We start from the raw sequence: 26,756 nt of genomic DNA, 5'->3' as shown, positions 1-26,756 counted from the left end.
TCCATCGCCCAATCTCTGCTCACTAAAGCTTCAGACGATGCTCGTTCAGAATTTTTATCATTATTCCGAATCTCTAAGCTAGTCAATGTTGTGCAAACATCTTTGAAGACGATCACACTCTTCCCATATATCAAAGTAGTCACAAAATGGCTATATTCCTCTGGTAGTGAGTGTAACAGAATCATAGCCTTGACTTCATCCTTAATATCTTCATCAAGATTCTTCAAATCAGCAAGTAACTTTTCAAATCTTGAAACATGATCGTGCATTGACACCCCAGGCTTCATTCGAAAACCATATACTTGGCTCATTGCATGAAGGCGATTTTCAGGACTTTTCACCAAGTACTTTTCCTCTAATGTACGCCACAAAGTTACCGCACACTCCTCATCTTTCACCAAGTATTTCACCTCCTTGGTCAAACAAGATCTGATCTAACCACAAGCTTTTTCATTCATACGATCCCAAATTTCTTCATCATACAAGTGTCTTTTATTTTTCAGAACAACATCGAGATCGATTTGAATAAGGGCATCCATAACTTCGCGCCACCACATGCCGAAGTTGATTTTCCCATCAAACTTTTCAACATCGATCTTCTGACCTCCTATAACAGGTGCTGAATAGCGATTTGACAAATCTCGTCTCCCACCTGAAGTGTCTCCTGAAATAGTCTCGGTAGATCTCTCCCCAATTCTGGAAGTTTCACCTTCTACCATTTTCTCAACGAACTATTTCCACTTGAAAAACAGTCTCTATGATGTTAATTTCGCATGAATAAATGCACCAGGAAAGTTCCCAAGAAACTGGACGGGAACTCGGTCCCAATTAAAAACCAGAATCCTTAGACTCTTATCGCCTTTGTTGACAGAACTTTCCTAAACATGCAAAAATACACACTACTTACAATAGACTGTCTCCCAAGTACAAATGGCCGTCTCCACCGTATTCGTGAACAGTACCGTATATGGGAATAGTACCGTATACGTGAACAGTACCGTATCCCCCCAAGTACGAACCTTCGGCTCTGATACCACTTGTTGTGCTTGGAATGCGGAATCAAGCGCACCAAATAATTATAGAAAAAATAAAGGACACAAGAATTATGTGGTTCGGTAATTAAACCTACATCCACGGAGGCAAGAAAGAATAATTGTTTATTTAACAATTAATAGAGTACAATATTTGAGTAACGAATCTCACTTCCCAGAAACCCAAAATATACCCAGTACTCTCACACTCTGCAGGAAAGATAAATTCCCCAGACACACTTCTCTCACTTCTCTCAAAAGCTTAGAAACTTATAAGCTTAACAATTTTGGGATGCAAAAGAATGGAAAAAGTGCCATCTATTTATAGGAAAAATAATGGCACTATTGCACCAACCCCTTTACCATTCCACCTAACCTAAGCCAATAGTCAATGGTGTCCATTTGGCAAATTTGACAAATTTGCCAACTTTCCATTTTTTCTTCAAATGTTTGGTAGCTCTTTGAAAAATTACCACATGCATGACTTTTCAATAGGTCTCTTAATTTCAGCACCTTTAGATAATCCATACAGCCTCTTCCTTCATATAATATTTGAAATATAACTGCAGTTTCTTCATATTGTGTATATCAGAGTAATATATACATCTCTTAGTAGTTTTTGGATTATGTTTTAGTAGTCAAGTCGAGAAATCCCTGCCAGCCTTGAGACCCACGGCGAGAGAGAGAAAACCACCGGTCAGAAGGAGAGATGCGTGAGTGAGGTGAGATTTGGGCGTGAGTGAGTGAGAGCGGGAGGGAGAACGCAGAGCGCATGTGTGAGAAGGGCAATCAAGGCTGCTCAAATCCCTGTCATTTATGTTTCTGCTAGCTGTTTTTTGCTGGTTGGTTCCCTAGACACCTCTCTCAAATATAGCTACCCTCACCCTTCAAAAGATAAAGTCTGCATCTATGAAGACGGTGAAGTTAGAGGAATGACAATTTAAAATTAAATCAAGACTTTTAACTCTTTATTAATAATATTAAAACTATAGATAGTGCATGCACGCACCACATAACAGCATCGTTCACTATAATATGAGTTAGACTGTAAGAATTTATGTTCATATTAAACAAAATGATTATCTTTTTTTCTATAGTGCATCTTGATGATGTTGCCACATATACTATTAAGACAATAGATGACCCTTGAGTGCTGAACAAGACATTGTATTTGAGGCCACCAGAAAATATCCTCACTCAAAGCGAATTAATTGAAACTTGGGAGAAGCTCATCACCGGGAGGCAACTAGAAAAAGATCACATTTCTGTCGAAGACTTCTTGGCCTCTAAAAAAGATGAATATATATAACGGAAAATTAAATGAATGAGTAGTCTAAAAAAGCTTTTGTAGTCTAAAAAAGCTACCTAACCTAATAATTCCTACGGGGACTCAAATTTATGACCATGATTTTATTAAGATAATTAATAAGCCGACCACTAAGCTGAGGCTTTTGTGGCGAATGTGCTAGTTATGTGTGCTTTTGTTCAATTAAAGGTAACGTTCTAATGATGTACCTTTAGAAACAAAATCCAATCAATTTGTTTAGTTTATATTAAATTTTTTTATTTAAAAATAATTATATTTTAATTAAATATGAGTTAGTGGATATTTATTAGGTTTTAAGCACTCGAATAAACCGTATATTGATCCCAGTTGTCACCCTTAACCTTAATAACGCATACCATTTTCTGAAAAAATAATAAAAATAAAATAAGAGTGAGGATAGAACTGTACATTTTTATACAAATGAATATAACATAAATTTATTAATTAAATATATATATAAAAATAATAAAAATAAATTACGTGAGTCAAAAACTATTTTAATATAACTAATTTGATGATAACTATATCTTTACTAATAAAATAATGCACAGCCTCTCAATATTTTTTAATAAATAATTTACCAAATTTATAAATTTTTTTATTCGCAAGAATTAGTTAAATTCCCAGGTACAAAAGAGCACGGTATTTGAAAGGGGAGCGATTCTTCTCTCTCTCTCTCTCTCTTATTAAATGAAAAGCTGGAGACATTTCAAAACCAATTTGGCCTTTTTGAAGCTATTAGAAAACAGGCATTGGGTCCTGCTTGTTGTTTTATCCAAAAACATTCATGGGGTAGATAGATTGTGGCAATTTTAGAACAACATCAACAACTTTCACAGTTTAAGTTACAGATATGTGGATCATATTTCTATATCTGTTGAACATTTCTTTGGTGGGGGTTTTGGAGACTTAAATCAAAACATCTGCTTTTGTGAAATCATCTTCTCTCTACATCGAAGTTGTTGTTTTTGTGTAAGAATCCCTGTGTTATAGTATCTTAGGATGATTATATTCCAAAATACTATTAGCTCTGCATTTAGTTTAAAACTCTAAACTACTGTCACCACATCATATTGGATGAGTGGCACCTTTAAGATGAGTTGTCAAAGCAGTCTAAAAATTACACAAAGAAACAAAACCTCTTTGGAACCTCTTGGAAAACACAACTTGGTGTCTCTCTTGATACAACTTGATGCGTATCATCTGTTCTGTAGTAGTTAGATAATAAGTATCGGAGTAGGAGCATCTGCTTAGTTTGGGCTTTTGACCTTTAAGCAGGCAAAAATGGCTGCTGAATTAGCCGTGAAAGATGGCAGGAAGTTGATGGTGAGTTATTACTGGATAATTGAAGAGCTATATGCACACATCGACTGCAGAATAAGTATATAGTTTATGATGAACAAGTATATGTTACAGGAGATCAAATTCCCAACAGCTGGCCTTGATTCTGTACTAGGTGCCCTCCACAACTAACCCTTACCTCCCACCCCTTACCGAAGAGCAACCCAAATATGTTGGTTATTACCTCTCACTTTTTGTAATTGTGGGACAAGTGATGGTGAAGGAGGAATAGAAATGACTAGAAGTATGCGGTTAATACGTGAATTCTGTGACCTGTTTGTGACTCCGGAGAAAGTTACACGAACTAGAATAGTAAGTATTGTGTATGTGAGCAGTGTTATTTTAATCTTTTCTTCAAAGTGAAGGTAGTGTTTGTGTGTACATGCATGTGTGTGTGTATAAAACATAAATAAATACATGCATATGACGAATTTCTGTCCTTAAACCAAGGTGGAACTAATTTATGCCCCAAGTGCAACTGCCAAGATTTTACCAGATTGACTAGATATCAGAAGTTAGATGTCTATGGTTTTATTCTCAAAATTAGCAGGAAATCATTTTTGTCCAAAAGGGCTGTGGAAAAGTCACTTGTTTTCTATCCTATTTTTAAGGAAAAAAGATAGGGATAGAAAGGAAAAAAAATAGGGATAGAATTTCAGTTTTTTAGATAGAGTTTGTTTCCTAGTTTCTTGGTCTGCAGTTAGTTGTTTACTTTCCTACTCTAGCACATTATGTAGTTTAGAATATATATATATGTATTGTGTAACCCTATTGTAAAAATAAGAAAAGGAGATACATATTTCTTCAATAATTTTCTCATGGTATCAGAGTCGCTCTTTGATTCTTGGATTTAGTTTTCAATTCTATTTGAATACCAATATCAAAGTATAGCGAGCAAGAAACTTCTGAGTTATCTTCAGAGCAATTGCAACGACATCTACAACTATCAAGTTATGTTTCTAATGATAGTCCATCACTTTAGATCACAATCCATAAATTGAATGGTCAAAATTTTCTTCAGTGGTCCCAATCTGTGAAGATGTTTATCAGAGGTAAAGGGAAGATTGGTTACCTTACTGGTTCAATTAAAGAACCAACTGAAGAAGACCCAAAGTTTCATACTTGGGCTGCTGACAACTCAATGATCATGTCATGGTTAGTGAATTCAATGGAATCGGAGATAGGTCAAACTTACTTGTTTCTGCCAACAGCAAAGGATTTGTGGGATGCTGTCACCGAGACCTATTCTGATTTGGGAAATTCTGCTCAGATTTATGATCTGAAAACCAGAATTCGAGAAACCAAACAAGGTAGTCAAGGAGTGACTAAATACTACAATATTTTGAAGGGCTTATGGCAAGAGTTAGATCAGTACTATGATGGCGAGTGGGAATGTGCTGCTGATAGTGCTAAATACAAGAAGATGTTAGAAAAAGAGCGTGTATTTGAATTCTTAGCAGGTTTGAGTTCAGACCTTGATGAAGTCCGTGGGCGAGTACTTGGCAAGGAACCTCTTCCTTCTACCAGGGAAGTGTTTTCTTATGTAAAAAGAGAGGAAAGTAGAAAGAATGTGATGATGGGAGGTTCTTCAGCAGAGAACTCAGCCTTGATCTCTGTTACACCAGAAGCTCCACTGATTGGGGGAACAAAAAACCTGAAGAAGAGTGATGAGAAGGACAGAGTTTGGTGTGATTATTGTCACAAGCCAAGACATACCAGAGATGCATGTTGGAAGCTTCATGGAAAACCTCCAAATTTGAAAAACAATAAATTCTCTGGTAAACATAGTCGAGGTTTTCAAGTTTTTGGGGAGAATCAGCCGACAATCAACACTGGAGAATCCGAATCTCAACTCTTCACTAAAGAACAGTTAGAGCAACTGTACAAGTTTCTTAATCAGTCACAATCTCTCCCAAATCCTTCATCTTCTAGTTCTTTAGCCCAGAAAGGTAATGATTTCAGTGCTTTAGGAGTTGTTTATGAGAAAAAAGATCCATGGATCATCGATTCAGGAGCAACCGATCATATGACTAGCCATTCTAAATTATTTTATTCATATATTCCATGTCCTGGTAGTCAAAAAATTAAAATTGCTGATGGTTCACTATCTTCTGCAGCAGGAAAAGGATCTATTCCTATCTCTACAAATTTGGTGTTAACATCTGTTCTTCATGTTCCTAATTTGTCTTGTAATCTTTTATCTGTTAGCAAAATTACCAAGGATCTTCATTGCATTGCTAAATTCTCTCCTTCCTATTGTGAATTTCAGGACCTGTGTTCAGGGAAGAAAATTGGCAGTGCTAGAGAGGTAGATGGTTTGTACTACTTCGAGGAGGATGTTAGTTTGTGTGGAGAAGCTCAGGCAACAAATAATGAACTAACTTTCTCTATTAAAGATAAAATAATGTTGTGGCATCTCCGATTAGGTCATCCTAGTTTTTCTTATTTACAACACTTGTTTTCTTTGTTGTTCAAGAATAAAAATCCTTCTTTGTTTCAGTGTGAAATTTGTGTATTGTCCAAACATCATCGTGTATCTTTTCCTTCACAGCCGTATAAAAAATCTGAACATTTTTCTCTCATACACAGTGATATTTGGGGACCCTCTCATGTTACAAACATTTCGGGGGCTAAATGGTTCATAACTTTTATTGATGACCACACTCGTGTTTGTTGGGTGTACTTGCTTAAAGAAAAATCAGAAACTGCAACAGTTTTTAAAACCTTTCATACCATGATTCAAACACAATTTCAAGCAAAAATCCAAGTCTTTAGAACTGACAATGGGAGAGCATATTTTTCTACTGCCCTTGGTCATTATTTCATGGAAAATGGCATTGTGCACCAATCCTCTTGTGTAGATACTCCTCAGCAAAATGGTATTGCTGAACGGAAAAATCAACACTTGTTAGAAGTTGCACGCTCTCTTATGTTCACAAATAGGGTGCCAAAACAGTTTTGGGGTGAAGCCATTCTCACAGCATCATACTTGATAAATCGCATGCCTACCCGAATCTTTAATTTTCAGTCTCCATTAAATGTTTTCACAAAATTCTATCCTACCGCTAAGTTTTTCACATCTTTACCACCCAAGATTTTTGGGTGCATTGCTTTTGTTCACATTCATACATAGAACATGAGCAAACTTGATCCTAGAGCTTTAAAATGTGTATTTCTTAGCTATTCTCCTACTCAAAAAGGCTACAAATGTTATGATCCATTGTCTAAAAAATTCTTCATCACAATGGATGTCACATTTTTTGAAAATAGATCTTTCTTTCCCAAAACTTCTCTTCAGGGGGAGAATCATACTCCGGAAGATCATTTTTGGGAATTATCTCTTCCAATGCCTATTATGTCTTGTGTACCTCATGTTCCTTCTACAATGCCATCAATTATGAATAATGAAAAATCATTAGAGAGAGTTCCAGAACCATAGCTTCAAGTCTACACACGACGGAATTCGAAAAGGTCAAATCATCATTCCTCTCCTCACTGCCAAGACTCGGATCCAAACACAGGCAACTTGGAACTTGCAGGTAACATTCATTCTAATCCTATTTCAGAATCTGTTTTAGAAACTACAAATGATCTAGATGTTCCAATTGCACTACGAAAAGGAACTAGGTCTTGTACTCTTCATCCAATTTCTAAGTATGTGTCATATCATAGATTATCTCCATCTTTTAGAGCTTTTGCAGCTAACCTGTCTGTCATAGCAATTCCAAAATCTGTACAAGATGCTCTTTCTATTCCAGAATGGAGAGATGCTGGGTATGCAGAGATGAGAGCTCTAGAAAAAAGCAAAACTTGGGAACTAGTTAAATTACCAGAAGGAAAAAAACCAGTGGGTTGCAAGTGGATTTTTACAGTTAAATACAGAGCAGATGGGTCACTTGAGAGGTACAAAGCTAGGCTTGTCGCGAAAGGTTTTACACAAACATATAGCATTGACTACCAAGAAACATTTGCTCCCGTGGCAAAAATGAATTCCATTCGGGTTTTGTTGTCTCTTGCAGCAAGCTTAGGATGGCAACTACAACAATTAGATGTTAAGAATGCGTTTCTTAATGGAGAGCTTGAAGAAGAGGTATATATGGATCTGCCACCAGGTTTTGAGAATGAATATGGTATTGAAAAAGTGTGCAAGCTGAAGAGATCACTTTACGGCTTAAAACAATCTCCTCGAGCTTGGTTTGACAGATTTACCAAATCTGTTCATAGCTTTGGATATTTACAGAGTCAAGCAGATCATACAATGTTTTTTAAACACTTCACTGATGGTAGTGTTGTGATCCTCATTGTATATGTAGACGATATCATCTTGACTGGAAGCAATGTAATAGAAATGGAAAATCTCAAGAAGGTTCTTGCTAGAGAATTTGAGATGAAGGACCTTGGCCCCTTAAGATATTTTTTGGGCATGGAAATTGCAAGATCCAGTAAAGGCATTTTTGTTTCTCAAAGGAAATATACTTTAGACTTACTCAAGGAAACTGGCATGTTGGGATGCAAACCTGGAGACACTCCTATTGATCCTTATCACAAATTGGGATATGCAATTGAAGGAAAATCAGTGGATAGAGAAAGTTACCAAAGGTTGGTTGGTAAGTTGATATACTTGTCTCATACTAGGCCAGACATAGCCTTTGCAGTAAGTGTTATTAGTCAATTTATGCACTCTCCATGTAAAGAGCACTTAGAAGCTGTTTACAAGGTTCTCAAGTACCTGAAAAAAACTCCAGGAAAAGGCCTGCTATTCAAGAAAAATAACAATATGCAAGTTGAAGTATATACTGATGCAGATTGGGCTGGATCTATTATTGATAGAAGGTCAACTTCAGGGTATTGCACATTTGTGGGAGGAAACTTGGTAACTTGGAGGAGTAAGAAGCAATCAGTGGTTGCAAGAAGCAGTGCTGAAGCTGAATTTAGAGCAGTAGCATATGGTATTTGTGAACTTTTGTGGTTAAAGAAGCTACTTGAAGAATTGAAGATTATCATTGATGTTCCTATGAAGTTGTATTGTGACAACAAGGCAGCAATAAACATTGCTCATAACCCTATTCATCATGACAGAACTAAACATGTTGAAGTGTGTTGTGCAAATTTTAATGTACTCGCAAGCGCACGAATCTATTGTAGTATAGACTAATGGTGACGAGTGTCGATCCCACGAGGAGGTGGATTTTAATTGTGTAGAATTAATTTTGTAAATGGGTGATTGGATTTGTGGTGGAAATGATTTGGGATATGCTAAAACTTAAATTAAAATGGCGAGAATAAATTCTAAAATTGGAATTGAAATGGCGAGAATAAATTGAAGAGAATTCTATTAAAATGACGTACTTGGGTATCTGGATCCGTATCAACATGCATCATGGGCTAAATAATCTTTATTAATGCCAATTAAATCATGAGGGGGGAATCCACACCTCATGAACCACGCTCTAATCAATATGGTGCTAAGGGCTTATCGTGCCAAATAATAATAACCTTATACTAGAGAGCCGGTGTAACCAAGGCGGTATCTAGACAAGATTATTATTATTTGTCGACGAGAAGTCAAAACATCCACAAAAACTAGAGGGGAAGAGAAAATAAATTTACCAAATTAAGCCCATGACACATGTTGAGACTTCACCTTCAACCCAAGCTTGAAAGAAAATTAGCCACTCATAATTGAACTAGGGGCAAAATGGGAATTTATTAAAATACAAAGAAAATACAAGATGGAGAAGGAATTACAGAAAATGGATCCCAAAAATGGATTCAGAGCTATCAAATTAGGGGGGGAAGGCCCCCTTTTTATAGATACATGGAGTAAATCATGGCCATCGGATTAAAAACAGTTTGGACGCTCAGGATTGCGCCACGTCATAAGTCAACAGTCCACGGTTTGACCACGCGGATGAACAGTAACACGGTTTGACTCGGATAAACAGTAACACGGTTTGACTCGGATGAACAGTAACGCGGTTTGGTTGAAAATAATCCTGTGTGATGCATGTACCGTACGCGAGATTTTTCATCCACTGATATACTGCCACGTCACCATCAACAGTACATAAGAATTTTAGCTCAACAGGATCGTGACACCTCATCAGTCAATGCCACATCATCGGTCAATGCCACGTCATCGATCCGTCTATGTGAACAGTGTTGTGAACAGTAACGTAGTTAATACCGTACACGTGAATAGTACCGTACATATGAATAGTGCCATTTTTCCTTTTATGCTCCTCCTAAGGTTTTCGACCGTCCTGAGTTCAAAAGTGATGTCCGTTTTGCCGCCTGATCTCTCCTTTATTGTGAAATGACTATAATGCCCCTAAAATACATAAAATACTTAATTAAAATAAAACACACGTAATTATATTACAAGAAGGTTAAATACATAAAAGTAAGAGTTGTTAGTAAGACTTGAAATGTAAAATGATGGTTTTCTCCTTTATAAATATGCATTTTCTAACACTCAACACACCCCCCAACCAGCTTAATGTTAGTCCCTAGCAAATAAAGCGAAAACAAAATTCAAATTCAAAATAATTTTTTTTTTTTTTTTTAGAAACACTCGTGTTTATTCAATCAGATTAATGATAGCAATCAAATAAAAGTATAAGTATTATCTCCAGTCTAAAACAACATCACACCCACATCAACCATCCACATGAATCGGCCAGTAGACTTTGTTATAACTACTTTCAAGAATGACATGTCAAAACCCAAAATCTCACTGGAAGTAGTGACACTCTCACAAAGAAATTAAACCTAAAAAAATAGTCACTCCAATGAATGGTAATTGAGAGAAAATAATGAAGAAGTGATATCACATGCTCTCACCAAGATGAAATAAATATGCCCTTAGCTTAGAAATAATACGATCTCAAGTCAAATAAAATGTTAGTCAACCCACTTTATTTATCTTTTTTTTTTTTATTATGCATCACTACATCTTTTTAGCCCATATAACTAGCTTCTACTTCAAACTATAGTTCCCTAAAATCAAGAAGGACTTTTATTAGGACATAACGTAGGCTAGGGATATGGCTAACAAAGAAAGGAAATAAGGAAAACAAAGTGTATGTTTGAGAAAAATGCAGAAATATATATATTTTTTTTTGAAGTTGCAAGGTGGATTTCACCTATTATTGTTATTTTTATTCTTTTGAAACAACAACTTTTGTTTTTTTTTTTTTTTTTTTGCTTTTATTTGGCATAACTTCACTGAACAACATCATTATTTACATTTTCTCAAACATAAATAGGTGATGGAACTTAAAAGACATTGGGTAATACTCCAAATCGGAGTGGGTCAAGATGATAAGTTGACAAAGAAAATGTTTTTGTTCTCTTTTTTTTTTAAAAAAAGGCTCAAAAGGGGTAACTATGGATATTTAATAAAAGGGATGGCTAGAAAGGCTCAAACGGATCAAATATGGCCTTTCCATCGTCTTTTAGGGCTCTAAATAATTATCCATATCTACTAGTTAGATGGGTCTCCCAATGTAGCAACACACATTTTTTTTTAAAGGGTTAACTCAAAAGAAATCTAGAGATCGTGTATAAACTAATAAACTGCTAAGCTGTATAGAGAATGGGCAAAAGTGTTACTCTCCAAGAAAATGATAGGCTCAACAACTCACTTGGCACTTATTTATGACATGTTCATTCCTTCAAGCAACTCATATTTGTCTCCGACATCAACATGTAAAGTAGCAAACATAGCGTAACATCACTTAAGACCAAAGATAATACAAATACTAAAATTTGAAATTAATCATGTCATCCAATGTTAAAACAAATAACACAATTTTTTTTTTTTTAAACAACATTCTACCCCCCAACCTATTCTAAACATGAAAGGAAAATATGCATGCAGAAATGTGAAAATGATGCATAAAAACTAATTAGAAAAGTTACACGTAAAATGATAGAAAAAGAAAATGGGTTTTTTTTTTTTTTTTTTTTAAGAAGATGCGTTTCTAGAGGCACTACACTCCATATTCAGCCATCTTCGACTCACAAGTTGGAAAATGTATATTTATAGAGGAGAAATTAAAAAGAAGAAAAATAAACATAAAAACAGAATAAAGAAAGAAAAAAAAAAGAAACTGTCTGAAATTTTTTTTTAGTTTTTTTTTAATTTTTTTTAAACGATGAAAATGCGTTTCTAGAGTCACTACACTCCATATTCAGCCATCTTCAACATAAAAAGTTAGCAACAGTTAGTTTCTACAACAAAAAATCAGTAAAAATTTAACCAAGATTCCACAACTGTCGACTATTCCCTCCCCCCAACCAGAACGAAACATTGTCCTCAATGTTTGAAATGAAAGAAGTAGAGTTTAGAAGACATCACCTGGGTGGTGCAACACAGAAGAAAATATTTACAGGCGGAGAGTTAAATCTAATTTGTACTTCTTACTGCGGCTACTGTTACCATCATTATTTGGTCGCTCCAACACAAAGGTCCAGGGGTCTGGCTCCGGTTTATAAGCTTGTAACATATCAAGTAGCTCATTAGCAGTGTGAGCACAAATAAAGAGTTTTTTCACATTAGAAGGAATGAAATAGTTTTTTATTGCATGGTTAAGAAATGCGATAAAGCCATCATAAAAGTTATTGACATTTAACAAACCGATGGGTTTCTGGTGAATGTGTAGATGGGCTCAAGATGCTAGTGTCATAAGTGCCTCTAGTGTTGCAAGATCTCCTGGAAGGAAAATAAAAGCATCAGCATGATTAAGCATTTCAGTTATTCTTTCTTGCATACCTGAGACGACTAACTCTTCTCCAGTTGATGAGTCAGACGAACTGCCCAATGGTTTTAGGACTCTTGGGATGATGCCTAACACTTGACTTCCTCTGATAAAAGCTGCTTCTGAGACCATTTTTGATAACCCTCGGTTACCTCCTCCATACACCAAGTGTAATTTTCTCGCTGCTATGCTTCGACCAAGATCTATGGCTGCCTCCACGAACTCTTTATGTTTGCCATAGGTAAATCCAGAAAGCACACAAATGTTCTTGAATTGTCTATTAGGAGTAGCTGCCATTGGAATATTTCTCAGAAACAATTTGTGAGTGCTTAACAAAAAGTCATATTTAAGAATCTTGGTGACAGTGGGTCACAACTGTGTATGGGGTGGCATGTCAGTGTCAAATAACGCGTTAAGCACGTGGCTCGTGAGTCAAAAAGGAAACAGTAAAAAGGAAAAAGCAAACAGTAACAAAATTATTAAAGACAATAATGCAAACAATAAAACAACAGTGAAATGAAATAAAATAACAGTAAAGTAAAAGGATATTTACACGTAGTTGCGACTGTGGCTCACATCTTCCTCTGGTTTTACGTCCAGAAACGGCTTGAACGCCCTCTATGGGTCGAGGATAGGCTTCCTATCCAGTTTTCTTATAAACTGGCAAACAGGGTCGTTTATAGTCAGATTCCCGAGACTATATCGTGCATGCTCTTTCTGGAATAATGGCCATAACTGGAGAATCGCTCCTTGCACATATCCACTAGGATGCGTTTCAAGAGACAAAAGGATATCATCCAATGACTCCTTATTCAAGCCATCCCTAATGAATTAAATCTTATCTTCCCTGTTATCAGACACCATTCCTAAAGAACATGGGTTTCTATCGCAACTCATTCTAGCACACTTATGACAAGCAACAGAAATTCTTCGAGCTCGTCGTTTTCTTGCATAATTTCCTTTACCACAACCAGGCATGTATGCAATAAATTTTGGAGGAAACTCACCTGCCGATCGTACTTTAGCCTCGATTAACCAACGGATGTCAGCAGGTATGTTATTCTTCATGAGTAATCGCATGCGTTCGGACCGAGCTTTATAGATCGTAAGGAGGGCATTCTGAGGAAGTGAAGGGAATCGCTTGTGAAGCTTTGCTAGAATCTCTTTTCTGTCCATACTTTCGCCTCAGAATGTCAGTTATTATGGGAAACTGAAGTAACCGACTTGATTGTCACGGAGTACCGTTATCCGCCATTTCACCGGGGTAACAAACTAAAACACACAAACAGAAAAACAAATTAAAACACACAAAGAAAATTAAAATCGTCCTCTTATTGAATTTACCTCAAGCTCTAACTGGATGTCGTAAACACTTCTCTCAATGTCTCTGAGTTGGCATTCTAAACCCTCAACATAGGCTACTAACTCTGGTGGTTGTAGAGCCCAAATGCGTTGTGTTTTACAAAATTGAATCTGCTTTTTGAGATGAGTTTTGACACGTTGAAGTGGTTTAAGAATGTTCAGGAGGAACGGTCTAAGTATGGTACTCATGATTAACAATGATAAGAGAAAAGAAAACTTAATGGTAAAACAAACACACTTATGCAAAAATAATTTCAATTAGCAAAAGAATAATAAAAAGAAAGAAAAATCAAATCAACAAAAAGAAAAAAAATCAATTCAAATCTGGTGGGTCACTCAAATTTATTTCGGTGTCTTCTCCATGTGGTTGGTACTCAAGATATGGCTTTAATCTTTGACCATTAACTTTAAACGTGACACCGTTCTTTGGGTCCTTAATTTCAATTGCCCCATGTGGAAAAATAGTATGAACAATAAATGGACCAGACCATCGAGAGCGTAACTTACCTGGGAATAGGTGCAAGCGAGAATTGAATAAAAGCACTTTCTGACCTGGAGTGAACGATTTTCTCATAATGTGCTTGTCATGAAAGACTTTCATTCGTTGCTTGTAAATTTTGGCATTTTCGTATGCATCATTGCGAATTTCTTCAAGTTCTGCCAGTTGTAATCTTCTTTCTGAGCTGGCTTGCTGCATGTCAAAGTTGAATTTCTTGATGGCCCAATATGCACGATGCTCGAGTTCCACAGGTAGGTGGCAAGCTTTTCCATACACTAGCCTGTAGGGTGACATCCCAATCGGGGTCTTGAAAGCCGTTCTATATGCCCATAATGCATCATCAAGTCTTAATGACCAATCTTTTCTGTCTGGCCTCACCGTCTTTTCTAATATATGCTTTATTTCTCGATTGGAGATCTCAACTTGGCCACTGGTTTGCGGATGATAAGGGGTTGCCACTTTGTGTGTGATTGAATACTTTGTCAAAAGAGCTTTGAATGCTTTGTTACAAAAGTGGGCACCACCATCACTGATTATTGCTCGAGGGAATCCAAAGCGTGAGACAATGTTGCTTTTCAAAAATCCTATCACCACTTTGTGATCATTGGTTCTACATGGAATTGCTTCTACCCATTTTGAGACGTAGTCAACACCAACCAATATGTATTGATGGCCAAAAGAAGAGGGAAAGGGTCCCATGAAGTCGATACCCCATACATCAAAAATCTCAACCACTAAAATTGGATTTAGTGGCATCATGTTCCTTCGTGTAATGCTCCCCATTCGTTGACACCTATCACATGAAGAACAGAAAGTGTAAGCGTCTCGAAATATAGTTGGCCAATAGAAACCACATTGTAAAACTTTAGTCGTTGTTTTCTTAGCACTGAAATGGCCTCCACAAGCTTGTTCATGGCAGAATGAAAGAATATTCTGAATTTCATTTTCAGGGACACATCGTCTAACAATTTGGTCTGCACAATACTTGAACAAATATGGGTCATCCCAAAAGAAATTCTTTATTTCCGCAAAGAATTTAGCCTTGTCTTGCTTGGTCCAATGCTCTGGAAGTTTACCTGTAACAAGATAATTAACTATATCAGCATACCAAGGTAATACTTCCACACTCATTAATTGTTCATCTGGAAATGACTCATTTAATATTAATGGCTCTGTAATTGTGTCAAAATGGAGACGAGAGAGATGGTCCGCCACGACATTTTCTGTGCCTTTCTTATCTTTGAATTCCAAGTCAAATTCCTGCAAAAGTAATACCCAACGAATTAGTCTAGCTTTTGCATCTTTCTTTGTGAGAAGATATTTAAGAGCAGCATGATCTGTGAATATAATTATTTTACAACCAATGAGATAAGATCGAAATTTTTCTAATGCAAACACTACTGCTAGCATTTCTTTTTCAGTAGTTGAATAATTCAACTGTGCATCATTGAATGTCATACTAGCATAGTAAATAACATGGGGAATTCGATCAACTCTTTGTCCTAATACTGCTCCTACTGCATAATCAGATGCATCACACATGAGCTCGAATGGTAAGCTCCAGTTTGGGGCCTGAATGATGGGTGATGATGTCAACAATTGCTTTAATTTTTCAAACGCCATGAGACATGAATCATTAAAGATAAAAGGTACATCCTTAGCAAGTAAATTGCATAAGGGTCTAGAAACTTTGCTAAAATCTTTAATGAAACGTCTATAGAAACCAGCATGTCCAAGGAAAGATCGTACTTCTCTGACTGTTTTAGGTGGAGGAAGATTAGAAATGAGATCCACCTTGGCTTTGTCAACCTCAATACCTTTGCTCGAAATGATGTGACCGAGAACAATACCTTGTTTTACCATAAAATGGCATTTCTCCCAATTTAAGACTAAATTCTTCTCGATACATCTCTGCAGAACTAGCGTTAGATGATGTAAACATTGATCAAACGAGTTACCAAAAACAGAAAAGTCATCCATAAAGACTTCAAGGAATTGTTCAACCATATCAGAAAAAATGCTCAACATGCATCGTTGAAATGTAGCAGGTGCATTACATAATCCAAATGGCATTCTCCTATATGCAAATGTGCCAAAAGGGCAAGTGAAAGTAGTTTTCTCCTGATCTTTTGGTGCTATGGGAATCTGATTATATCCTGAGTAGCCATCTAGAAAGCAATAAAATTCATGGCCTACTAATCTATCAAGCATTTGATCAATAAATGGTAAAGGAAAATGGTCTTTACGTGTGACAGAATTCAACTTTCTATAATCAATGCATACACGCCATCCTGTAGTTACTCTAGTGGGTATCAATTCATTATCAGCATTCGTAACTACTGTGACTCCTGACTTTTTGGGGACAACTTGTACAGGACTGACCCATGAACTATCAGAAATTGGGTAAATGATACCTGCGTCTAATAGCTTAAGGACTTCTGTTCTAACAACTTCTTTCATATTAGGATTTAACCGACGTTGCATTTTCCTAGTAGATTTAGCATTTTCATCAAGGTGAATGTAATGCATGCAGTCTACTGGGTTTATACCTTTTATGTCTGCTATGGTCCATCATAATGCTCCTTTGTGCTCTTTTAAAACATCCAACAACTTACCTTTTTGTTCGTCATTTAGGGATGATGAGATGATTACCGGCAAAGTAATTTCTTCTCCCAAAAATGCATATTCCAATGTGTTGGGCAATGGTTTGACCTCGAGTTTCGGTGGTGATTCTGATGATGGGATGAGTTTCTTCTCTGATGGTGCTAGTTGTTCAACTCTTAACTTCCATTTATTAGTGTCCATGTATGGTGCTGAGTCAAGCAGGGCGTTGACCTCTTCGACCGATCTGTCAATATCAAAATCCAAACCAAAGTGAGTTAAACATGTTTGTAAAGGATCATCACTAAGGTTTGAAACAAAAGTATCATCAACTAATGCTTCAATTAAATCCACGTCTACAATTCTATCATCTGCATTATGAGGTTGTTTGGCAATATTGAAGATGTTCAGCTCCATAGTCATGTTGCCGAGGGACAATTGCATATTTCCAGTCCTGCATTGAATGTGAGCATCCGCAGTTGCCAAGAAAGGTTGGCCTAGAATAATGGGGATGTGCTTCCTTGAATCCTGTATTGGTTGAGTGTCAATTACAATGAAATCAACAGGAAAATAAAACTTGTCTACCTGGATAAGCACGTCCTCCACAATACCACGAGGTATTTTCGTGGACCGATCTGCAAGCTGTAACACCACTGGAGTTGGGTGTAATTCTCCCAGTCCAAGTTTCACGAATACAGAGTAAGGCAAAAGATTTACACTAGCTCCTAAATCCAACAAAGCATTCTCAATTGTGTGGTTCCCTATACTACATGAGATAGTGGGGGAGCCTGGGTCTTTGCATTTTAAAGGAATTTTATGTTGGAGTATAGAACTAACGTTTTCTGTTAAAAATGCCTTCTTTTGAACATGCATATTTCTCTTTTTAGTACAAAGGTCTTTAAGAAACTTAGCATAAGATGGAACTTGCTTTATAGCATCAAGTAAAGGGATGTTAACACTTACCTGTTTGAAGATTTCGAGAATCTCACCTGTGGAATTTCCCTTCTTTCCTTTCGCTAACCTCTGAGGAAATGGAGCTTTAGGAACATATTCTCGTGGGTTGGTTTCTTCTTTTTCCTCCGGTGGTGAGTCCTCAACATTCACAGGTACAATTTGATTTTCTTTTGTCACCGGCATCTCCACTTTGTTGTCGACTTCCTTTCCTTTTCGCAAGGTCATGACTGCTTTGACCTCCCCATGCTGCTGTGGTGAACTGGTACTTGCTTCATGCACTCCTTTAGGATTAGGCACTGGTTGACTTGGAAATTTTCCTTTCTCAACAGTCATTGCCAAGGTCTGAACTGAAGAAGCAAGTTGTCCCACCATTTTCTCGAGGTTTGAAACTGATTGATCTTGTGAGTTGAAGCCTGCTCTCAACTCATTTCGTAGTCCATCAACGGTGCGGTTCTGCTGCTCAATCGTGGAGTGAGTAAGATTCTTGAGATTCTGGAATGAATCCTCCCATGGTCTGGGTTGAGAGTAGTTCTGGTTCTGATTAAATGGTCTAAATGGGGGCTGAGAGGCTTGAGGAACTTGAGGAATTTGTGGAGCTGGAGCTGCTGGTCCATTCTGTTGGAATCCTTGAGACCATGAAAAATTGGGGTGGTCTCTCTATCCAGGGTTATATGTGTTGGAGTATGGGTTGTAATTCGATGGTTTTCTCATTACACCTATGGCATTGGCTTGATCGGAGTATGAGTCATGGTCATGTGGTTCTGTTGATTTAGCAGTCGACAACGATGCTATTTGTCGAGCAAGACCTTCAACTATCTCCTTGACTTCTTTGATTCCCGAAGTTGACTCGCCAATTTGAACCTCATTTACTCCCTTAATTCTTCTAGTATTCCTGAGTGATCGACTCCGTTGTTGGGAATTATCCGCTTGTCGCTGGAAGAATTCCCAAATCTCTGTTGCGCTTTTTGACATTAGCTCTCCTCCACTTGTTGCCATTAGCCATTCTTGCACATTTGGCAATAATCCCTCCAAAAAGTATTGGCATTGGTGCCATTTCTCATACCCATGATGTGGACACTTCAAGAGTAGCCCATTGAATCACTCCCAAAGTTTCGAAAAACTGCTCGTCCTCTCTTTGTGTAAACTCTGAAATTTCCCTGCGAATAGAATTGGTTTTATGCACTGGGAAATATTTATTTAGAAATTTTGTAACCATTTGTTCCCATGATGCAATGCTATTAGCAGGCAAAGTATTTAACCATGAACGAGCTCTATCCTTTAAAGAAAATGGGAATAATCTAAGTTTAACATCATCGTCTGAAAAATTTTCATATTTAAAAGTTTGACAAATGGCATGAAAATCATTCAGATGATTATATGGGTCCTCATTTTCTAGGCCATAGAATGTGGGGAGACAATTTAGCACACTAGGTTTTAATTCAAAACTCCTAGCAGCTACATTTGGGTATCTTATGCATGATGTGCTCAAATTAGCTAAGGGACTAAAATAGTCCTTAAATGGCCTCTCCTGTGGTGCTTGTAAATCCATTTCAAATTTATTTTTAACGTTCTTGTGTGTGCGAAGTGTTTTCTCAAGTTCAAGGTCTATAGGTTCAAGATTAGGTAATAAAGACCTACGACCATGCATACAAAATAAATAAAATAAAAATAAAGATGGAACAAAACAAATAAAAATAAAGAAGAGAGAGAAATTACAATACTAACCTTATTGCGCTATTACAACCTTACTATAAAAATACACAAAAATAAATACGTGAAATAAATTAACTAAAAATAAATTAATAAAATAAACAAAAAAAAATTACAAAGAAAAATAAATTGAAAATTAAATTACAGAATTTTAAAGAAGAGAAAAAGAAAAGAAATACTAACCTTTAAATGTAGATTTACTTTTTTTTTTAATAATAAAAAAAAATACAAGAAAATAAATAAAAGAAATTATTCACAAAAATTAATTCTATGAATTAAAATTACTTACCTCCCCGGCAACGGCGCCAAAAACTTGTTGTGCAAATTTTAATGTACTCGCAAGCGCACGAATCTATTGTAGTATAGACTAATGGTGACGAGTGTCGATCCCACGAGGAGGTGGATTTTAATTGTGTAGAATTAATTTTGTAAATGGGTGATTGGATTTGTGGTGGAAATGATTTGGGATATGCTAAAACTTAAATTAAAATGGCGAGAATAAATTCTAAAATTGGAATTGAAATGGCGAGAATAAATTGAAGAGAATTCTATTAAAATGACGTACTTGGGTATCTGGATCCGTATCAACATGCATCATGGGCTAAATAATCTTTATTAATGCCAATTAAATCATGAGGGGGGAATCCACACCTCATGAACCACGCTATAATCAATATGGTGCTAAGGGCTTATCGTGCCAAATAATAATAACCTTATACTAGAGAGCCGGTGTAACCAAGGCGGTATCTAGACAAGATTATTATTATTTGTCGACGAGAAGTCAAAACATCCACAAAAACTAGAGGGGAAGAGAAAATAAATTTACCAAATTAAGCCCATGACACATGTTGAGACTTCACCTTCAACCCAAGCTTGAAAGAAAATTAGCCACTCATAATTGAACTAGGGGCAAAATGGGAATTTATTAAAATACAAAGAAAATACAAGATGGAGAAGGAATTACAGAAAATGGATCCCAAAAATGGATTCAGAGCTATCAAATTAGGGGGGGAAGGCCCCCTTTTTATAGATACATGGAGTAAATCATGGCCATCAGATTAAAAACAGTTTGGACGCTCAGGATTGCGCCACGTCATAAGTCAACAGTCCACGGTTTGACCACGTGGATGAACAGTAACACGGTTTGACTCGGATAAACAGTAACACGGTTTGGTTGAGAATAATCATGTGTGATGCATGTACCGTACGCGAGATTTTTCATCCACTGATATGCTGCCACGTCACCATCAACAGTACATAAGAATTTTAGCCCAACAGGATCGTGACACCTCATCAGTCAATGCCACATCATCGGTCAATGCCACGTCATCGATCCGTCTATGTGAACAGTGTTGTGAACAGTGTTGTGAACAGTAACGTAGTTAATACCGTACACGCGAATAGTACCGTACATATGAATAGTGCCATTTTTCCTTTTATGCTCCTCCTAAGGTTTTCGACCGTCCTGAGTTCAAAAGTGATGTCCGTTTTGCCGTCTAATCTCTCCTTTATTGTGAAATGACTATAATGCCCCTAAAATACATAAAATACTTAATTAAAATAAAACACACGTAATTATATCACAAGAAGGTTAAATACATAAAAGTAAGAGTTGTTAGTACGACTTGAAATGTAAAATGATGGTTTTCTCCTTTATAAATATGCATTTTCTAACACTCAACAAAGTGGATCGTCATTTTATCAAGGAGAAAATAGAAAGTGGTTTGATATGCATGACCTTTGTTCCAACAACAAAGCAGCTAGCTGATATTCTTACTAAAGGACTTCATAAATCAAGCTTTGAGTCACTAACTAGCAAGCTGGGAATGATTGATATCTTCGAACTAGCTTGAGGGGGAGTGTGGAAAAGTCACTTGTTTTCTATCCTGTTTTTAAGGAAAAAAGATAGGGATAGAAAAGAAAAAAGATAGGGATAGAATTTCAGTTTTTTAGATAGAGTTTGTTTCCTAGTTTCTTGGTCTGCAGTTAGTTGTTTACTTTCCTACTCTAGCACATTATGTAGTTTAGAATATATATATATGTATTGTGTAACCCTATTGTAAAAATAAGAAAAGGAGATACATATTTCTTCAATAATTTTCTCAAGGGTTCTAGGAAAAGAGGTTATCTTCTTCCTCCTAAATTCCCTTTCTCTCGTTAAGGCAGGATTGGTCCCAAGTCCCCGATACAATCCTTGATGACTTTTATTAGTTGGACAAGTGAACACCTTGAACAGGTTTTCTTGAGCTCAGTACAATTTGTGCAGTCGTTTTTCTTTTAATTTCTTTTCAAATGAGTTACCAAGGTATGACCTCTAAGCAGGGACGTAGCCAGGATTTTGATAGAGCCGGGGCACATTTAAAATTAAAGATGACTCGAATGTACGATTGCTCGTGTGATAAGTCGTCATTTGAGAAACTGTATTGTGGGCCCTATAAACTCTAAATGGGAGCTTGCTACATGTACAATTGTACTTCTTATAGAGTGCGTCTGTATGCATCTAATTGAAAGCATACTTAAAGTATAATACATTTTTAAAAATTTAGATATCAATAAATAGCATTACAACTATAATATTCATTGATAATAAATTTACTTATTACAATGGTTCTCCGCGAAATCTCCTCAATGGGATTTTATGAGTTGAAAATAATGAATTATCAATATAAGCAAAAATATATTTTTCAATATACAAGACTAGGTTATTACTTAATTTGCTCTTAAAATCTTTTAATAATAACAAAAATATTCATATATTGCAACACACAGAACAAATATGAAATGCATGATAAAATTATAAATTTTAAAACTAGATAAAAGATTAATTAGAAAATTATAAATTAGAATTAGGAAGACTTACAACTTATGGTCAGTGTTGAAAGACTAAATAATTAATTTTACTTGAATAAAAAATAAAAAGATTAAAAACTAGTCCATTAACCATTATACTAACATTTTGTTATGATTATTTTTTATTTTAATATTTGTTCTTGTGTCTTTAATAAAGTTTCATGAAATGTTAATAACTAATTAAATAATTTATAATTAAAAATATAAATTAGGGACAGTATGAAATATTTTAAAATTACTGGAGTCAATTTTAAATTTTACAATTCAGCTGAGACATTTTTCATAAATAACAAATAAAATACATATTTTAGTATAATTATAAAAAAAAATTAAAAGCCAGCTGGGGCCTGTGCCCCACCTCGTCCCACGCTGGCTCCGTCCCTGCCTCTAAGAGAATGTATTAATTGGATGAGTTAACAACATTGATTTGGCTCCTAGATCTCTATGCAATTTATGTCAGTTAGTTTTGCTTTGTATTCTTTTTAAATGAGTCCAAATTTGGTCATCGGTGGAGAAGGATGCTGAAGTGATGCGCCTACCCACGGAGGACCTGCCATTTGGCAAGTTTGATGAGTTCCATCAGTGGAATCTACAAATTAAATGATATGGGTACAATACACATGTCATTTAGAATAAAATATTTGCGGTTCCCATCCATGGGATCCATCAGACCTGCCAATGGTGGGTCCTTAGTGGGTGGACAACAAGTTTTTCTCCATTGGCAGATAAATGAGTTAGCTTTTTCCATACTAAGTTTTTCATGAATGATAAATTTTCTTTGTGCTGCAAGAAACACCTACTAACTCTTTATTTTTTCTTTTATTTTTGGGCTCCTTATAAATGCCATTAGACGTGAGATTGACTAAAACAAACTTCCTTTTTCCCCTTAACATAAACATATGACAGATAATCACTAAGTCCTTTGTTATGAGAACCTTTGTCTGAGCAAAAGCAGATGTCAATTGCTAATAATGTTCTTTTGCAGCTTTTTGCATATCTGTTTTTTGGGTTTTGTGCTTTGTAATTGTTTGCTGTGACCATAGGAGCTTCTACCCATATTATTTTCAGTGTTTAAATAAATCCAAAAGCTTGCACTTTAAGTCTGTCTTAATTTCTGAGGTATACTGTTAATGAGACCTCTTGCCAAGTTCAAGCTTCTTGATGTTTTGTAATTGCTTTAGTTGCGGTGGTTACTTTGCCATAGGTGATAGAACTGACTGTTGAACTCTTGAATACAACTTTCACCAAGCATCTTTAAAATCTCATAGACCATGTCTGCCAAGTTTGATTTTGTTCCTATCTCATTTTTTTTAATTAAAATGTTTTCATTTCTATTAAAATATGGTTGATTGATTGTGGACATGAGATGTCAGTGAGTGGATTGCATCCAACGACTAACACATGTTTGATTATTTATGACTAAGAAAAGAGATCAAAGAAGGTTACGGGCGACAGGGGACAAAGTCTTCAAATTGTAACCTTCAATATGACTCTCTGTGGGAAAGGTTTCCCTCAATTTCTTTCAAACTTACTCATTTGCCGAACCAAGCACTAGGCATGGTCTCCTCATATGTCATCAAATTTGGGAGGTGTAGCTCTTTCTGGGGTTCTGCCAAAGTTTTATTTGTGGGTTTGAAATGTAAGAAACCAAAGTCTCGGCAGTTTGAGCCTGCCAACTTTTGAAATAGGCATTTCTATCAACAGTACATCAAGAAGCTAGAGCCTGCCAACATTTGAAATATGCATTTCCACAGTCAAGGTTGCCAGTAGTTCGACAAAGTGTCCGCTGGGCCAATTATTAGCCATTGTGTTAAGTGCACAAAATTCTAGCAGGACTAAATATGACGCCAGTCATTTTGTTGAATTTTTCAATGCAATGTTGGGTCCTTCAGAAAAAAGCTATTTCTACTTGTTAATCCAACGGTTAGAAAGAAGCTTTTTGTTCCTGGTCTTGAGGTCCCAACAGCAGACATTAAAGTATGGCTTTTTCAATTCTGAGTTGTCTTCAATTATGCTAGACTAGTAATTGTTTTAAAAAAGAAAGCTTCATGGTGAGAAGTTGGTTTTTGAGGAAGGACAAGTTTATTCTTACCTGAAAGTGAATGTTTCACTGAATTGAAGAAAACACAGCTGGTGCCTGGAAGGAGAGCTGGATCAGGATGAAAGACAGGCAATGATTATATATTTGAAAAGAGAGATAATAAAATCAAGTGTGTGTGGGGGGCAGGTAAAGCAATCAATCAGGCTCTCTGCACTTTAGGAGTGTAGGCAATCCATCAAAGGCCATCAATCAACTCTGTTTTTTTTTTTTTTCATATAATAATCAAACAAATGTTAGCCCTTAGATGGCATCCAATTGTTCATCGTCTCATATTAGGATATAAACTAAATTCACAAGAGGATCCCTCTGCATATATATTTCATGTGCATAAGGTGTATGAATAATGTTTTCTGTATGCATTTCCTACTTGTTAGTAGTCTGTTTAATGCCCATTTCTGATTATCTGATATCTACGTTCATGATTCGTTTCGTGATCTTGGTCTGTCATTTGGTTTTTAGTTTTTCCCAGAGGCAAATGAAGTCAAATTTGCAAGAAAATCGGTCTTTGAAGGATCATCATTTAAGTTGGACTATCTAACAAAACCTTCATTCTTTGAGGATTTTGGATTCACTGAGAAGGTTAAAATGGCAGACCGTGTGAAGCCGGAAGATGAATTGTTTCTAGTCGCCTATCCATATTTTAATGTCAATGGTAGTCTTACACCTTGTCTTCTCATTGATATTCATTCCTTAAGGTAATTAATTTTGCTTTTCTTTTGTCTTGTAGAAATGCTTGTCGTTGAAGAGCTTTACAAAGAAGCTGTCTTCAATACTGCCCGGAAACTGATTATATTCAATGGAGAACTTGACCGGATAAGGTCTGGGTGTATCCTTCACCATTCTTTCATTCTTATCGTGCTTTCTGTAAATTTAGTATGATTTTGATGCTATATAGCAGTTTCTAGATGTCCACTCATTGAATTGCTTGTTTACAACTTTTTGGTCCTTCAATTGGTATCTTGTTGCAGAAATTGAAAGTAAAGTGGGTCTTTTGCTTCTATTTTTTAATACAATAATTTGAAATTCACTCACAGAAATCTAAAAGGGAATTAATAGGGATGATCATGTTATATCTTTCAATAAAATGTTACAAGGAAGACTTTTTTTTTTTTTTAACAAATAACAATGACTTAACAAAAAGAATTGGTAACTTGGTTGTAGTAGAGTTGTTTTGGAATGTGCAATGAAAGGATCAGAGAGGATTTCCTTAAATGAGCTAAGATTATCCGTCATTCTTCTACCCTAAGCTGGCTGCACTATCCAAAACACTTTTTCCTGTGATGGAGACCATATATTACATTCACAATTTTAAGGGTCGTAATGGAGGAACCCTTTTCAGGTTTGCTAGCTAGTTACTGACACTTTTCTTGCGGCAACATATTAATGCTTGCCTAGTATCACTCACTGTTTTCCTGCTGTTTAACTTATATTTTACATTTTATTCTTTTCCACTTTCTGTTAGGTGCTACCCAGGTTCCTAGAAGGTCCTCAAGAAAGTGAGTAATAAATATATATGTTTGCATCAGCAGGAAGTGATGCCTTCCCTTAAGGAGGTTGCTTTGGATATCCTTCCGTCAGCTTGAGTTTCACCAAAATACTTGTCTGGTGATAAATCCCACTTTCTTATGTTATAGCAGATTTGTTTTATAGCTTATAAAAGATCAACTTATGTGCTGAGTTCAATAATTGGTGCGTGATTTCTAGTTTGTAGGTCTTATGCTGAGTATTTTTTATACTAATCTGCCAGTGCCTGAAAGATCTTATTCTAAGATGAATATAATCATAACTTCCACATCATAACGTGATTGATATGTCATCTCTTCTCTAAATTAAGCATCAGATTATCAGAAGAATTTGTTACTTAAATAGATGGTTTTCATTTCAATCCTAATGTTCTTTCAGGCCTAAAACTTCATAGTGCTTGTTTATATTGTTAATCAATATATATAAGTTTACTTGGAGGCAATATCGAAATATGGGTAAGTACGACAAGGAAATCTCAAGAAGAAACAAAAACTTAATGCTAGAAAATTTTATTTATTTTGGGGAAGCCATTATGAGTTTTGGGCTCCTTAATAGCTTTAGTAAATTTTGGACCCTTATTTTGAACTATGACCCAGTTACCCTTGTTTACACGATTGAAGATTAGCAACACTCTCTTAAGTCTCAAATCTCTCTCTCTCAACCAGTAAAAATCAACTTCCTTTCCAATCTAAAT

General features: G+C 36.1%; 1 pseudogene; it reads left to right on the top strand.

Annotated features, from left to right (window-relative positions):
* Positions 1 to 3,642: 3,642 nt before the first annotated feature.
* Positions 3,643 to 26,277, top strand: LOC112098075 (annotated as a pseudogene).
* Positions 26,278 to 26,756: the final 479 nt, after the last annotated feature.

The sequence above is a fragment of the Citrus clementina genome, unplaced genomic scaffold (assembly GCF_000493195.1).
Source record: "Citrus clementina cultivar Clemenules unplaced genomic scaffold, Citrus_clementina_v1.0 scaffold_5, whole genome shotgun sequence".
NCBI classification, from domain to species: Eukaryota; Viridiplantae; Streptophyta; class Magnoliopsida; order Sapindales; family Rutaceae; genus Citrus; species Citrus x clementina.
Note: the sequence above shows the minus strand (reverse complement) of the source record. Positions and strands in the feature narration are given on the sequence as shown.